Below are 6,836 nucleotides of genomic sequence, written 5' to 3'. Positions count from 1 at the left end.
TCATTTCTGTCTAAAGCCTCATCAGAGGTATCTTTAGAGTCCACATTTCTATCAACAGTCTCTTCAGGGCATTCTAGGCCTTCTTTATCAAGCTCCTCACAACTGTTCCAGAATATTCCCCTTATCCATTTAAAAAACTGTTCCAACATATTTGGTATAGCAAACCACAGCAGCACCTCACTGTCTTGGTACCAAAATTTCTTCTAATGTGAAAGCTGCCAGAATGTGATATACCAGAAACAAAATGAATTCTAAAAGGGGGGAATGTATTAAGTTGCAAGTTCACAGTTCTAAGGCTATGGATATGTCCACATTAAAGCAAGGCTATAAAAATGTCTGATCTAAGGTATCCAGGGAAAGATACTTAGGTTCAAGAAGGCCAGTGAAGTTCAGGGTTTCTCTCTCAGCTAGAAAAGCATGAGGTGATATCTGCTAGCTTTCTCTCCGGGCTTCTTCAATGGCTTGCCCAGGGCTCTGTCCATTCTATTGGCTCTGTTGGTTCTGGTGGCTCTGTGGCTTTATGCATAATGGTTCCTTCCTAAAGAACTCCAGTAAGCAACCCCACCTTGAATGGGTAGAGGCATATCTCCATGGAAATCACCTAATCAAAAGTTACCACCCACAATTGGGTGGATCATGTCTGTATAGACACAATAAATATAATACCACCCAATAATATTGAATGAGAATTAAAAGACATGGCTTTTCTTGGGTACACAATACATTCAAACTGGTACAGCCACTGCAACCAGAACCAGGAGAGAAGGAGCAGCAGACATCAGCATGTGCCTGTCAGTGTGACAGAGGAAACCCAGATGCTAGCAGCTTTTCCTCAAAGAAGGTATTCCTCCTGATGGTTTAATTTGGACATTTTCATGGCCTTAGTACTGTAAATTTGTAACCTAATAAAACCCCATTGAAAAAGCTAACTCATTTCTGATATATTGCATTCTGGCAACTTTAGCAAATTGTAACAGTGAGCCTTGCCCATCTCCACCGTATCAGAGAAAGGGAAATAATCTGTGTGGAAGCCAAGATTTTGTAAATCACTGTCCCCACAATCTTCAATAGAATAAAAGAATTGATCTGTCTTCAAGTAGATTGATGAGCTAAAAATGAAGGTTACCTCTTCCCATCAGATGAAACAAGACTCTAAAACACTTCCCAAACTATACTCCATTTACTTTGTTTGCCCTGTGTTATAAAAGATGCTGGGGCCCGATAGAATTGCATTCTGACCTGCATGAATGGAAGGATGTTGGAATCAGTCCTTCAGATTGTAAATACTGGATAGCCAACAGAATTTGGAGGGAAACTCACAAATTGTCACAGAAAAGGTGACTGTCTACAAACCTCCTACAATCTTGTGTATCACCACTGATATGACTATTAAGTCATTACTTTCCTGGGATTTAAACTCTTGATTCAGGTCCACATCATCTCTCCCCAGAATTATTATACTAAACCTTCTAAATGGTCTCCTTGCTTCTAACCCTGCTCCCTTGAAATCCACACTCCACACTGCTGCCAGAAGATTCCAACTCAAAGGCAGATCTCTTAATGCCACTCCCCTCAGCGGCTCCCCACTGCCCTCAGCATAAAAACCCAGCACCCTCAAATGACCTATAAAGCACTTCATGAGAAAGGTCCACCTACTTCTCTAGCTTTATCTCTCCAAATATACCAAACTTCTTAAAGTCCTTTCAGCACATCAGGCTATTTCATCCTTTTGTACTACCTTTATCCTGCTTGCTCTACCTGAAGTGTTCCTTCCTGCACCCCCATATGCTTGATAAATACCTACTCAGTATTCAAAGTTCAAGTCATTTTCACCTTCTCTTTTAAGTCTTTCCTAACCTCCTTCTATGAACTAATTTATTCCCCCACAACTGTTATCTAGAATACCTATAATGCAATCCTAATATCTATAGTACTTTATAGGACATTACTGTATGCATGTTTATTCCTCCATTAGACTTAGTGCCCCTCAAGGACAGGGACTATGCACAAGTTCTGGCATAATAGTTCACTCCTAGTAAAAGTTCATTGAATTAATGGATGGATGGATGGATAATTAAATGGGTAAGCAAATGAATGGATTGAAGAACAAATCAATAAGTGAATAAATGAAGGTAAAATTGACAAAAGTAAGGTACAACACTTTACATGTTCATAGTGCATCACAGTTTTCAAAGCCCTTTAAAATCCTTTGTCTTATTTGTCCCTGGTAATACCTTAAAATAGGAAAAGAAAATAGAGGCTATTACCCTTATCATTTTATATATGAGAGGTTTTGGTGACTATCAAATGTCAGAGATAGAGTAAGTTTCAAAGTTAGGACTACAGCTCAAGTTGCCCTCAGTTATTCCAGAATTTTCTCTCCAGTGGCTAACCAAATGCCATGAGAAAGAAAATTATTAGGTAATAGGTGCTTTTTCTGTATTATTACTTTTTAATGCAAATTCAACTTTCTCCATGCATCCTGTTAATAACAACCTCCTCCATGTTGCTTTATGTTTAGGCATTTTGACATTCAGCAAAAAGTCAGGTCAGTGTTCCCTGGTCTTGTCAGCACACTCAGAACAGAACACAGCAGTGCAGTGCGTAAGAGGGACATTGAATGTTAGAAGGCCCATTTCAAATTTCATGATAAAATCAAGTACATAACTCTAAAAATATCCTCCATGATCTATGCATGCGGCCATGGTGTCTGACAAATTCAATTAAATCTGTCATACATCATTCTCCACAGTGTTATTGAGAGAGATATAGTAGTATCAAATTTTAATTATTCAGCTCCTATTGATCCCACTGTAATCTGGAGAGAATAATTTGCAACTGACAATCCCTTCAGGGGACAGCTACTATTATCTAATTATAAATCTCACAGTGTCATTTGTAAAAGGTTGGGATTTGGCTTTTCCACAAAAAAAGCCCCACTTTCTGCCAACAAATCCCCACATAGAAACCAAAACAGTGCACCCAATTTTTAAAATTAAGATAAGATATAAGTGAATGCTGGGTGTTGCATCACTGCCTCTCTCCATTCCTATCCCCATCCTGCTTCCTCAATGCCCTCATGCCCGATTCTTAGGGGCTGCAATAACATTACCCTTCTCAGAATTTATGCTATAGGGTTTCTCTAAAACTCCCCTCCTTCCCTAATATCTTAACTTACTAGCCTAATATTAATCCCAAAGGATCCTGTGAAGAAGCAGATGCTAATAAGGGCTAGGGTTTCTTTCCTGGTAATAAGTAATAGACACTATAGATGTGTTCTCACAGGCATTTTCAAAGTCTCAACACAGAGAAGTAACAAATAGTGGTAATTTCAGATCCCTGGTAGATGGATGGTGTTTTTGTTTGTTAAAGCTAATGGAATGCAATATACCAGAAATGGAGCAGCTCTTATACAGGGAACTTATTGCATTTCAAGTTTACAGGTCTAAGGCCACAGAAATGTCAAAACTAAGTCATCCAGAAAAAGATACCTTATTCTTAAGAAAGGAAAAATATCTGTCACATGAGAAGACACATGGCTGGCATCTGCTGGTCCTTGTTCCCAGTTCCATTGTTTCCAGCTTCTGATGCCAGTGATTTCATATCTAAGCATCTGTGCACCATCACCTAATTTCTCTGGGACATAATTTTGTATTCAGGCTTGCTTGGCATATCATGGGAAGGCACATGGCAATGTCTGCAGGATTCTGTCTATGTCTAGACATCTGCTCTCTCTGTTGGCACTCCAAGCATGTCAAACATCTTTGTCGCTGTCAGCTCTGAAACAACTCTTCTCCAAACTTCTGCATCTGAGGTTTCCCCAAATATTCCCCTTTTGAAGGACTTAGTAAACTAATCAAGACACACATCAAATGGGTACAGTCATATATCCATCTAATCAGAAGGAAACACCCAAAATTGGGTGTCACACCTCCATGGAAGTAATCTAACCAAAGTGTCACACCCACAACTGGGTGTGTCACATCATGGAAACAATCCAATCAAAGTTTCCCACCCTAAACAATAGATCTGTCCCCACAATATTGGATGAGGAGTAAAACATGGCATTTCTGGGGTACATAATAATTTCAAACTGGCACAGATGGAGAAGGCATTAGAAAAAGAGAGAACTCAGGGTATGATTCAATCCATACCATTAGAGTCTGTCTGAAACAATAGTCAGTCAGCAAATACTCTTTGAACACCAACTATGTGCCAAAAGTATTCCTACTCTTGAGGGATACAATGGTGAACAAAATGTAAATTAACTCTAGCAGAACTCAAGTAAATGGCTGCAATTAAGTCATTGAATGATTAAAACATGCAAGAAGCTATGAAGGATAAACAAAATCCAAATAATCTAGTTGGTGTGGGTACTAAAGATTAAGCAGAGAACTGAAAAGTGAGTTAATATTACCTAGGTGAAGAGTGCAGCTGGAGGAGACAGGAGAGTAGAAGCAGACCAAGCAGAGGAATGAATATGAGTAAAAGTAGCCCAGATGCTGAAAGAGGCATGATGGGGAGAAGCCAGTAACAAGGAAAGTATGCTGCATATGCTAGAACCAGTGATGTGCCTACAGCTGCTGGATACTTGTGAACAAGGCCACTTATAGTAGGTATTAATGGGAGGTATGGTTTCTGATGATGGTAATTGTCAAAGGGTATATTTCCTAAAGTTATCAATGTAAGGGGCTAGGAGTTACGAGTGGATGTGGCTGCTGGTTAATTTTTGCCTTTTACCTGACTTTAATGGAAATCTCTCTAGTGATTCACCATTTAGCAAGATATTGACTTTTAGCTTGAATATATATAATCATGTATATATATATACTCATATATATGTACTCATATATATGTACTCATACATAAATACCTATGTATCTATCTAAGCATATATAATCATATATATATATTCATTTTAGGAAATATCCAACTATTCCAATTTTATTGAAAGTTACTTTAAATTGGAAATAGCTATTGAATGACATATATCCTTTCAGCATTTCTCATGATTGTGTGATTTTTCTCATCTTTCTATGAATATTGTGGAAGAAAATGGAAGGGAGAATGTAAAAGCAACTGGCAGAATTTAGAAAGATTTCATGGAGAAAGCTGTATTTGAGCTTAGATCCAAAAGATGATTAAGATTTATGCTATCAAAGTGACAGACTAAGCACACACATGCTGTTTCCGCACCACCTGACTCCTTCCTTCACAAAGTCTTCTCCACAAAACTAATAAACATGTGTGGGTACTTGCCTGTGTGTGTATGTGTACATATATACATATAAAGTAAATACTTAGGTTGGATCAAAATCAACAAGAGGAATTGACAGGGAACAAAATCTGAGGAACCCATGAGAAACTGAAAGGCAATAAAATCAAATTAAAGAGAGAAATAGCAATCTAGGATATGCAAATATTAAGTATCAGAGCTATCTCCACACAAATGATACTCCAAACCACCACATTCCATGCTCTGGACCCCCAAAAGACATTCTTTCCTTATCCAAAATACATTAATTACATCACAACATCCCAAAGGCCTAAGACATTTTAGTAACCATGAAAATTACAAAGTCTCATCAAAAATCAGTTATGTAGACTTCCAGGAAGATGGCCAAGTAGAGTAGCTTGAGATTAGCCCTGTAACACAGAAAAGTTAGAGAAGGGACAGGAAGGTGACTGGGGTGGCAATTCAGGAGTGCGGCTGACCTGGGAGAGCCTTCTGCACAACATAGGGCAGCCCTGGTTGCAGAGGCTAAGGAACTGAGAGGCAGAAAGCTGGAGCCTGGTGCAGAGATATGGAGCCCATGGGAGTGCACGGATGGGAGCCAGGGATGAGGAAGTAAGCGAGGCCACATTCCTTGGGCGCACTACCATTACCAGTGCAGCCCTGTGACTAGGAGTCACCCCACACCCCAGGCACCCAAAACCTGTCACCTGCTCCCATTCCCCACACTCCAGATGCACCCACCCCACCAGCCCCAGTGTATGCACCTGCCCTGCACCCTCACCACAAGTGCAACCCAACCCACCTCTCCTGCACACCTCCTGAGCACTACATTCCCCTCCCTGTTCCTGCAGGCTGATGTCAGTGCATAAAGGCTATGGACACTAAACTCCATATCCAGGTGACACCTGCCCCCATGCCCATAGTGTCACACAACCTCACCTTGACCCCACCCCTGAGCTCTATGCATCAGTTTATGGCACTCCTAGACCCACGCATGTGCATGGGCCCCCAATCACATCATTCACTCTGGGAACCTCAGTTTATAGAAGTCCTAGAACAGTGCATGTGCATGGCCCTCAGCCAAATTTCCCAGCTCTGAGAAAGTACTGACCTGCACAGCCAGGTCACATCTGCCACCAATCCAGGAAGGCATAATGCTAACCTGCTGCCACAGCTCTATGCATGTGCATAAAGGGCCCCATGCCATAGACCAGTGCACACCAGGGTTACTCCCCCTAGACTGGTACATCCACACAGCTACATCCTCCCTGGCCGCTGGGCACCCATGTTCACAAGCATCAGCATAACATCCCCAACCTGTGTCTATACCTGTACTGAAGCAAATCACTGACCTGAGTGCCCCACCCTATAACCTGCTCCCTGCTGTACATATAGCCCACAAACACAAGGCCTTACACTACTGAAAAAAATCAACTCCTAAAGTAAATCAATCAATATATTTATATGGCACAAAGACAGAAGAATATCATTAAGCATATCACAATGTAAACAGATATAGCCCTGCCTAATGACAAAATTAAAATGCCAGAGAAGACACAGATATTGGAACAAGTAATCAAAGATGTTCATACAACTCTAC

Source organism: Tamandua tetradactyla, chromosome X (genome assembly GCF_023851605.1).
Source record: "Tamandua tetradactyla isolate mTamTet1 chromosome X, mTamTet1.pri, whole genome shotgun sequence".
Taxonomy (NCBI): domain Eukaryota; kingdom Metazoa; phylum Chordata; class Mammalia; order Pilosa; family Myrmecophagidae; genus Tamandua; species Tamandua tetradactyla.
This window is presented reverse-complemented; position numbering follows the sequence as displayed.